This window comes from Larus michahellis, chromosome 12 (assembly GCF_964199755.1).
Source record: "Larus michahellis chromosome 12, bLarMic1.1, whole genome shotgun sequence".
In the NCBI taxonomy this organism is placed as follows: Eukaryota; Metazoa; Chordata; class Aves; order Charadriiformes; family Laridae; genus Larus; species Larus michahellis.
The window spans coordinates 12,906,453-12,917,315 of record NC_133907.1 but is presented as its reverse complement, the minus strand read 5'-3'; the positions used below and the strand labels follow the sequence as shown (position 1 = coordinate 12,917,315).

Genomic DNA, 10,863 nt, shown 5'->3' with positions numbered 1-10,863 from the left:
CAGTATCTCCTGTGGGAAGAATGAGAAACTGAGGCAGAGAGATGGAATAGAACTTGCCTACAAACATGTAAAAAGTCTGTGGCTAACCTGGAAATTGAATTGAGCTCCTCTGAGGCTCTTTGTGTTTTGAAACCACAGCCCAGCAATCCACAGCGCTCCCAGCAAGGAACCTGACTGGAGCGTTGTAATGACTTTTTATGATCTTAAAATCTGTGCAAGTAAAAAAGCTGCTGCCATCGAGGGATGATGCAACACCCAGTTTCTGTGAAAAGTGCTCGTTAGTCAGTGCCAGTCTGTGAGATCTGCACCTGTGTGTAAAAAGAGTTGGGCCAAGTGAAGCCTGAGCTGGTAATGAAGTGATTAGTGCACTCACCTGCTACACGGGGGCTGGGGTTTATATCTCCTCCCCGCCTAGTTCAGAGTGGAAGTTTGGTGCTGTCTCTTCCATAGCTGAGGGGACCAGCTTTTTGTTCTTAGACGTCTTCTGTGTTTAAAAAATGTTTTTGAGCAGTTGTGATGCTTGGGTACCTATGCCTCCAGTGCTCGGGGAAGCATCTGGCAGTGATACAGCAGCAGCTCTTGGCATCTAGAGACTCGGCTTTTTATAACTGCTCCAAGGTAAGAACTTCTCTGCAGGCAGTCATGGGGCTGCAGTTTGCTGCTGTGTTGAAGTGGCATCTCCTGCCTCCGGTCTCTCTTTTTGAACCACGCGTGGTGGTGCTTAAAGCCACCTCAGCTTGCCAGGACTTGTTCTTGCGGGGCAGGATGAGGTATGGCCCGGGGTTTGTGAAACGGGCTGTGCTGTGTGTGCGTGATGGACTTGATGGCTCTGGTTTCAAGAAGGGTCGTAAGGAAGGACATGGGATGAAACGCTAATTTAGGAGGGTGGGGAAAACGGCAGAAAGAGGGGCAGTGATGTGAAGAGTATGAAGTCCCTTACTGGAGATAGGAAAAAGCATGAGGGCCCAGCAACTGGGTGCTGCTGGTATTTATTTTGCTCTTGACACTCACTATTCCTTACAGCAGTACCCAAGCGAAATAAATTGGGAGCCGCTGGCAGTAATATCCAGACTAGCTTTAATATAGTACTGGAAGCCTCTGCAGTGCAGCACACCTGCACTAATTTAGCTCTTTGTCAATAAAATTAGCTCTTGTGGAGTGCTGTGACGTTTCTGGTAGCTGAACTGGCTTGTTGACCTGGCTGGGCCGTGCCGCGTTGCGCTGTGGGCAGTGCGGCTGGGCTCGGAAGTAGGGCCTGTAAGGAGGGCGACGTAGGGAATCTCACTATCCATCTTTTTGGTTTGTTACTGCTCCTCCAGTTACTTTGTGTATTCTTCTAGCTGCAGGTAGCTACTCCTGGTGTGTTAGCAGCTATTACATTTAGTAGAATACCTCAAATAATGAAAATTAGGTATTTTTTTTTCCTAAAGAAATCTTATCCCAGTGGAGATCCAGTCCAATATATGCGTATGACAAACAATTGAAGTCTTGGAAATGTCTAGCTAGCTCAAAGATTCAATTAAAGCCAGCCCAGTTCTAGGTGTACTTCCTAATTAAAGTCTTTGACATCCATGCAGACATAAATATTTATGCCTGCTAGAACTTACCCCGACCAGCAAAACAAATTACTCTGACAACATAGAAAACAGGAACGCTCTCCATGTGATGGCTCTATTATCTGCACTAATAGCTTAAGTTTCAGCAGGTGTCATTTTACAAACTGTGGAAGAAGCTGTCAGCTGTGTTTGGAAGAAGGCTGACACTGTGGGGGAAGGTGCTAGGTTTAGTGGGAAGAGAGCAAGGAGTCTGCAAGCAGCACCTTGGGCCCGACTCTGCCCTCGCTTCTTTAGGCTTAAAAATCTGGGCCATATTCTCAAAGATGCTGATGTCCTTTTACGCTGCCTGTGTGCTACAGGAGCCCTGGCAGTGCACATAAACGTGGCAACAGGTCATTTCTTACCCTGGGAATCGCATGCGAGTATGTGTTTGTTGGGTTCCATGTTGCTGCCTCTCGTGCGGTGGCCAACGCTCCCAGCCAGCTGCGTGCTCTGCTTGCTGGCTTCCTAACACATCCAGAAACCATCCAGGCCCTAATAAATTCCAGTGTTATCAACCCATAATTCCTTCAACCCCACCGTCTAGTACAGACAAGCACTTAGCAAAATATTTAGGGGGCTGTGTTTTGCTGCTTGCTTTGGAAGATGTAGTTGCTGGCATGAGTGGAGTTCTTAATTTATAGCATTAGTTAATTTGCTCTGGAGACTCAGGATCCTAAACTGTCCTAATTCTGTATTTTAGGCCTTATCAAATGGCATAATGAGGGTGATCGTGATTTAGGGTTGTTCTGGCTGGCGTAAACAAGGGATCTTGGATTCAAAAAGACCCCAGCATTCAAGCAAAAAAACAAATCTCAGAAGGTTTCGGAACAAAGATGCATACAAGATGAGGTGTTTCTGCTTTGTTTATCAGCCTTCATTTAACCCCTAGTCTTCATTTTCCCCTGGGCTGTACTGATAAAAATGGAATTAAAAAAAACAAGCCCAAAGCTGTTTCATAGCACAGAAAACACTTGCATTTATTTTATTTATTTAGGAATGAACATCTATTTTTAAAGGAGTCAATAATCGCTCCCATCCCTGCTTCTAATCAGGAAGAACACCGATCATAAATAGTGTAATAGACTTGGTGCCAGGTGAGCATCTACATATTTTTTCCATTTACCTCCCTTTGTGCTAGTGATTTTCCAGGGTCCCAGAAAACCAACTGTCTTCCCTCCCTCCCCTCTGCTTCCACAGTCACTTACGGAGCTGCCACCCCTTTATCCCGCCCACCTCGGCTATTCCCGACATGAATATCCTGACCTCTCCCGTCAGCCTCTGGTCCGCCTAAGAGAACGCGGCGCCGCAGGTTGGGAGCGAGGGCATGGAGAGGTGCGAGACAGGGATGCTCTTCAGGGGAAGCTCTAGTCGTGCCTCGTCCCCAGGCAGATCTCCGTTTGAAAGAACACAGTGTACAGACCCCTGTGGAGATGTTTATCGGAGTGCAAATGGTAGGATGGAGGAACCCACAGGCTTACCACAGACGGCATTTATCAGACTTGTTCCTTGGGAGAGAAGCCCGTATTTCCACTCCATGGTTGTGTAGCTGGTTAGTGTTAACATTGCTTCTGTGAGCATAGGGGGAATTGTAGTAAATCTTCCAAGAATGGAGAGCTAGTTTCATCTTGTTTGACACATTGTTTCCTGATAAGAGCTGCTGGGAAAATACTTCAGTTTTCTTGTCAGCCTGAGCTTGCAGAGTTGCCAGGAGAGACTCCGAATCCACAAGGTCCTGAAAAAGAAATTTCAACAGCCAGGCTGTGGAGGGAGCAAACAGTGAACTGCGAAATGGCTGGACACCAGGGGCAGCTTTCTGAAATACAGGCAAACGTAAAAAATGTATGGCAATGTCTCACTGGCTCTGCCCGACAAAGAAAAGCAAAGCTTTTCATTTTCTCCGTGATTCCTGGTCTGTGCCCATTCCTGGTTGCCGCTGGCTGTGCCTCCTCGTGGGCTGTGGTGCCCAGCTGGAGCTGAGCTGGCAGGTGTTGGCTGAAATGGGCAGCAGCCCAAAACTGCCTACCTGGGACTTGTTCACATGGGGCAACTTTAGAGAGTCAAGGTGACTCAAATGATGCTGTGTAGTTTAAGGCCAAAAAGAAAAAAAGAACACAAAACCACTGCAGGAATGTTTTTTTTTTTTTTTTTTTTTTTTTGGCTGAAGGGGTTTGCGTTCATCATAGCTTAGTCCTGCTGCAAATCTCTTCCTGATGTAGTTGGTGTTCCCGCGCATTCTGAATTCTCTGATAATCCTGCTGATACTTCTTGGAATCAGAGTCTGTATTGCAAATAACATTGTTTTGGAAGTGTGTGTGTGTGCCAGCGAGCACGGAGGCTTCTGTTCTGCAACCCCAAAGCCTGGATAGTTCTCGAGCTCTTTTTGTGTGCATGAAGTCAAACCTCAGTCTAGTTTTCGGTGGAAAACCCGCACTAAAATTTTATGTCAACCGATGTTGCAAACCACAGGCTGTGCATGGGCTCGACACGACTTGGTTGCTAGTTTTTGTCTCAAGTTCTTTCAGACTCTGAAATTCAAGGGTTGCAAGCTTAGATAAAATAAAACAGACTTTCCATGAACCACAGTGAACTGAAGCCACTTATTTTCGGCAAAACTCACGCTGGGTTGTGTTCAGCCCTGAACTTCACTGGCTCCAGCAAAGGTAGAACATTTGCTGGAAAAACTGTTGTGGATGCTTATTTTTAGTATCTCTGAAAACCCAGCCATGTGCATAGGCGTCTGGTGAGGATTTATTTGCCACCTGAACTGAAAAGTATTTCCTGTATATCCAGCATGGAAAAAAAAAAAGTCAAAACCTGAGTGCAGAGAGGGGTATGACTGTAGCATTTTATCTGTGTGAAGTAGGAAATATCCCGACATACCTGTCTGTTCTCTGTGAACGTTCCTTTTCAATCTGAATTTCTTCTTACAAGAAAGGATAAGCACTTGTGGAAGAGCACACTTGTGACAGACACACACAGTGACAAACTTTTAAAAAATACATGCCCCTAATTTTCTGAGCAGCTGTTTAAAACTAGATACATGTCAAAAATTACCCCCGTGATGTCAGCTCAGCCTTTTGCATTTTTCACTACCTGTCCCTGGGCAAATTCTGATCCGTCGCTCTGCACAATCAGAGATGCGCTCCTTCTACAAATTAAAGTAGTTAAACAAAATGGGAACTTGAGTAAAAAAAGTTTATAAATTAGCTATGAAGTTCTGTAAACACATTTGCTGCTTTCTTTTAGATTTAATTGCAGCTCTAAATGTTTAATTTGGAGATTTCAACAGCAGACGTAGCTGAGGATTCTGATGGCGCTGCTGCGGCGCCGTCTCCTGTCTGTCAAATGGACAGTGCTCCCAGGAAGAGCAGCCCGGATTCCCCCAAAGACATCCATGTCAAATTGATGATGAGCTTGGCTGGCATCTTAGAAAGATCTTGAGATGACAAGATTAACCCTCAAATGCCCTGGGAGGCAAAGGGCATGCCATTTGAAAAGAGGGGCACACACATGACTTGGCGGATGGAAAAAGCTGCCAGGCTCAGCTAAATGCAAGTTTTCTATCACAAATGGTAATTTCAAAACTGGGGGAGGGGATACAATTAATTCTGTTGGCTTTCAGTGTTTTTTCTTGGGTGTGTGTGTGTGTGTATGGTATTTTTTAAAAAAATATATTTGCTATGAAAATAACCACTGTGGAGTGCTTCGTGGAAGTTACAGACTGCATAATGTTTTTCAGACGTTATGTTGCGAGGTCCCGAGCATCTTCTTGCTAGGCTTGGTGCTTGCTGCCTGGTGCTTTTCCCCCTGACTGGAGATATCCTTCATAGCAGGCACTTGCTGCTACTTCGGTGCTCTTGGATACTAATGAGCCACCTAAAAAATTCAACAGTAGGTCCTTGATGTTTCCCTGGAGGAAAAAAAAAAAAAAAACACATGAAAGACAGACAATTGCCCTGATAGTGACGGGAGAGCAGTTGGCTGTGTTTGAATTCGTGTGCTGATTGCCGCTACCGTAGTGGCAGCAATGGGACTCCTGGAGCCAGTTCCTCCACTGGTGTAAACTGGTGGGTCTCTGCTGCAGTCGGTGGAGCAAGATTTATTTACACCAGAGGAAGAGCTGACCTTCATAAATTGTAAACAGTCCTTGACAGAAGTACGTACCTGTGGCCTTGTCAGCTCTCAAAGGTTTTGTCACTGTTGGTCTACTGGTAAATGGATTGGCAAACTTCCTCTAGCAAAGCCAGCGGAATTTTGTCCTTCCTGGCCTTGTATTCCAGTGTCTCCTATTGCAGTAAGAAACCTTAAAGAACTATCCATCCAAAACTGGATTTTGCTGTTATGATTGCATCCTTGGCATAGTTATGTTGGTTAGAAACTGCCTGTCGCTGTGTTACTGGGTGGCCGTATTCTTAGCAACGTTGTGCATCGTAGGCGTGACTTGATGTATGTAATAACACCACCGCGAGGTAATTGGCTGGCTCGGAGAATTTAGCTTTATTTCCAAGGCATGCAAGTGTTTCTAGAGCCATGAAAAAAAAATTATATTCTGGCCTTAAATAGCTAATCTCTCTTTTAAACATATTTCTAGATCTGCAGCAAAGATTTTTGGGTTTTCTCTCGTGATATTCATAGGTCTCAGTTTGAAAGTAGCCTTTTGAACCCAAATGTAAATTGTGTGCAAATCTTGTAGTGCTGGTGGTGTGATGAGAGCATTAGAGCCCCCGTGTCCCGGGAATTAATCAAAATGTGCTCAAGAGTTTATAAGGGATCAAGATAGGTATTTAATAGTGGATAAACACTGAGGGTGTTTTATTCCTAAAAATGAGCAATAAATTGCCTAGAAATAGTCACTGAAAATGTAAAAAGTATTTAATGTCTTTTAGGCAGAAGCTGATGGACCTCGAGGCACTTTATTAACAATTAAGGAATATGGCTCCCACATACTGTTGTGATTGATACGACTGTCCCTATGTGCAGATGTGAAATACTAACGGAGGCTTCAGTAGAAGAGTTAGGACTCTCCTGGGGGTTTATCACACTGCTTTAGACTGGTGAGAAGCAGCAGTTAGCAGCAAGTAGGAAGTCATTTGAGGGACAATGGTTTTATCTAAGAGAATGAAGAGGAAACGGACTCCAAAAATATAAGCTTTTATGAAAAAATGCATTTGGAAAAATTTGAGGACATCCAAAGGCCAAGTGGGGCCTTCTAAAAGTGGAAATCCTCAAAGTGTACAGGTTTTGGTTGGGTTGCAGGCTGAGATGAGGCTTTAATAGAACTTAAAACTGTAAGTGGGGCTGGTAAGTGTAAAGTAAGTAAAACTGTAAGTGGCAGCTGTAGAGCTGAGCCTGGCTCTCGGCAGCCGGTGGAGAGCCCTTCGTATGGTGGGGATGATGCCCAGGAGAGTTGTGGCCGTGACGGAGATCCAGGGGATGAATAGCAGCCATTTAAGATAAACGCTTCCTATCGGCCTGTTCCCTAGAATCGTAAATATAGGTGACCGGCGTATTAGCCTTTGGTCTGACTCGGTGTGAGGACATCCACCGTCTTTGGGTTTGCCTGTCATTAATATCTTGAAGTTCTAAACTGGCACAGACCACAGTGGTTTACAGCAAGTGAATTAGATCAATTAATTTCCAAAGCAAACCTAATGGGCATTTTAGAAGAGGATTTAATGTCTCATTTACTCTCTACAGCTATCTTGTTAAATGCCAATTAAGTATCTAAATATTTCTTACAACCTTAATGAATTACAGTATAATAAGTAATAAATGATCACCAGTTTTTGCTAACATGCTGAAGTCTGCTGTTAACTTTAGAAAGTGAACATTAAATTTTCCTAGCACGCTTGTTTATGCCAACGAAATAATTATTTTTACTAACTGGATGTTTAAGTAACATAGTAACTAGCAGAATACAGACTTTTTTTGTCCAGTAGGATAATGTCAACAAGGAAAAGTTGAGATTACCCTTAAGGGTCATATATTTGAATAAGTTTTTAAACTCATTTTTGCTCCTAAATTGTGCAAATACTTGTGTTTCTTCCCATTAGTTGCCTATGTAATTAACCCCATTTTCGCACGCAGTTGCACAGCTAAACTGAAAATCTGGCCCAACATTTGCTCAAACTGATGAAAACAGTATTGTGGGATTTGAGAGTGCAGTAGCACAGATATCCTTTTCCAGGTGTACTTGGTGTTCTCCAGAAACATCTGTGGGTTTGGTTTTTTCGGATATTTTCTTTTTTTTATTTGCAGTGAACCATAACAGAATATATATGAGCATGCAGGCACAAATAAAATACTCGCAGGTGATTTTTCTTTTCCTCCCTCTTTATATTTGGGCTTCATCCTTTCCTTCTATTATTTGTGAACCATATGCAAACATCAAGGAGATGATTTTTAATCATTCCTTTCTGTTGTCTTCAAAGAGAAAGAAACCTTGCTTGTTGTTCTGGACAAACTGGTTTATGTCAAGATAAGAGGTGCACAAACCTTCAAAATCATGCAAACGGGGTCAGGTGGGCTGATGCAAAGGACAGGACTTGCACATGCCTGTGAATGACCCATGGAATAAAACATGGGCTGAACAATTTTGACAGCAACGTGCTGCTGTTGTGTTTCGGACTTACTGTGAATGGGCGTCTTGGCGGTGAAAGGTGTTTTATTCTTCCAAGGCCAGCCCAGGACTTTGGTCCCTCTGGTGACGTGAAGGTGAATAAATTAACTCTTCACAGTTCCCTAGAGTTAGAAGAGACACCACCCCCCCGCCCGCTGTGATCATTCGGCACCCCATGCAACCGCAGTCTCACTTTTCCAGCAGTATGAAGTGTCATGGTTGGCGCTAGGTTTTTCAAGACTGTTCCAGCACCTGAACTCAGTGTTTTCCCCGGGTTGTGCTGAGCTGTCGGGGTGATGGGAGCTGTGCCAGGCACTGAGCTCCCTCCCAGTCATGCCTACAGCTTTGTGTTCCTGTACGAGCGTGGGTACACAAACTGCCTTGTGCCTTTTCTCATGCTCTGTCCCCAGACTAGCGGCTCTTAAGACTATTCTTCAGGTATTATTTCTAAGCAGTGTCTCTGTAGGCTGTATTAAAGAGAATGCAAAGATGTTTCATCTCCTATGCTGTATTAAAGAGAATACAAAGGTATTTTAAGTTTTATTTTTTTTTAAAGCGGTGTCCTCCCTGTTTATGTCAGCAATTAGTTTATTCTTAAAAGAAAGGAGGAAAATAGAAAAAGCAGCACACAAGCACTCAAACTGTGAGGCTCCCTAAGTGCTTTTTTTCCAATTTATGAAACAAACAAAACAAAAAAATACCCTCCGAAGTTAAACTAATATGAAACAGCCCCAGCATTTGAACTTGTCGCACGAAGCTGGTTTAAATTTTAATGTGAGCTCTGGAGTAGATTTGTGTAAGGCAAGGTAAAGCAAGTCCCATGAAATATTGATTCTGTACATTTTCTTATGAATTTTTATACTCCAATTTAGTAAATTTTTCATCTCGCCTGCACTTAGAGGTTGCCTATAAAGTCGTTACTACCAATTGTATTAACTGTTGTAAATAAATCATCTTGGTTTGGGCTATTTGTACGAACATGGGCCGACAGGACCCGGTTTTGTTTGAGCTGTGGCATGTTATGGCCTTAGTCTGAAAGGGCTAAAAAGGGATTATCAAAATTTAAAATCCGTCGTGGCGCAGTGGCAGAGATGCAAAACCCATGAGCGTCTGTCAGAGGCAGCCACCTTCCTTTTACGTTCCCCGCCTGGGTCAGAGAAAGCAGCAATGGAGGACTCTCCAACAGAAAGGTTCGTTTCTGTTTCATGTCAGAAGAAAATGGGGGGGTGAGGGTGGCTTTACACCCTGCAGTGCTTATACCTGCAGATCAAGCCGTTGAAGATTCGCATAAAAACTGTAAAGGTTTGTACCACTTTGAGTACAGCCTAACTTTGCAAAATGTTATTTTCTTTAAAATGCCATCTGAAGGGGGACATTGGAACACCTGATTTGAGGGAAATCCCTATGTAAAGATTTTTCATTTGGCGGTTTCAAGCATCTAAATCCCAATATTCTCTATACCTAGAGCTTTATCTTGAGCTCAAATCAATATCCTCCAACAAACCCAGCTTAGATGTTCACACTGCCTCCTCATCTCTAATTATAACATATTAAGTGTGTAGGTAGGCAAGATTCTGTCCAGCTGCTTTGTGTCTCTGTATCAAACGCAGTGAAATGTAGGTTTTCTGGCGCCTTGCTTTTTAGAAGTATTTCAAAATAACTTTTAAAATATTACATAACATTCAGGTGAAGAAGCTTGGGGATCTCTCTTCTGTGACGTGGACCATTGGTAGGTTTGACTACTGAACTGTTCAGAGCAAGGCAGCACAAGAGGGGCTCAAGTGTTTAAGTGGTTTCCTTTATTAATGTTAACTAATCTCCAAGGAATGGGGTTTTTTTTTGGTGTGTTATTGTTTCTTATTTGTGTTTTTAATCCCCTTTTCTGGTAAGGCTCTGACTCGGCAAGTTTCAGCCACGTGCCCTTTTAGCTTAAGGTTGGTCAAGTCTGAACTCTGTTGTAGACCCAAGTGCAGGCCGTGCGCTGTTAATAATGTGTAGCTCTTGGGATCATAAATGTCCGCAATCAGTTGATGAGGACCTGACTCGAAGAAAGTATTTAACGTGTTTATACCCTGTAGTCTTGAGTGGTGCTTAAATAAGTCCTTAAAGCTAAGTATATGCTTCAGTGTTGCTCTGAGGACGGATGACATGAATGTGGCTCACTGTGGTTGGTGTATAAATAAGAACAGATGGTTTTTCCAGATTCCAGTTAATGGTAATTAAACTCTAATTTATTATTTTATTCAGAATAAATCTCCATTAAATTTCTGTTTTTGTAAATATTCTGAAACAACGCTTTTTGAGAAACTCTCATGAATATTTGGGCTATTTTGAAATCAGCCTTATGGTAACTTGACAACAAAGCATACCAGATGCCCTTTTCCTGAGTCTCTGTTGTTTTAGTATAATTTTCCAATTATTTTTTAGTTCACCTACCTATAAATAAAGACTGCAAGTTTATTTTCACAATATCCCTAAGCACAACTTGTTTCAGAAAATGATCCTGTTAGTAAAATAAATTCTTTAGGGGTTTGTAGATGACAGCAAGACAATTCATAACTGATGGAAATTCACTCAAAGTGTTCCAATAATACTCTGACTTTTCCCTCTCCTATCCTAGCTTAGTCTTGCTCAGAAACCAGCTAC

General features: G+C 43.0%; 1 long non-coding RNA gene across 2 annotated transcripts in view; it reads left to right on the top strand.

The window, feature by feature from the left end:
- The first annotated feature begins 447 nt into the window (after positions 1-447).
- The window catches only part of LOC141750245 (uncharacterized), a 215,827-nt gene continuing 205,411 nt past the window's right edge, over positions 448-10,863 (top strand). For both annotated transcript variants that reach the window (XR_012589616.1, XR_012589615.1), the window contains exon 1: positions 448-618. This is a non-coding gene — a long non-coding RNA (uncharacterized LOC141750245). The remainder of the gene's footprint in view (positions 619-10,863) is intronic.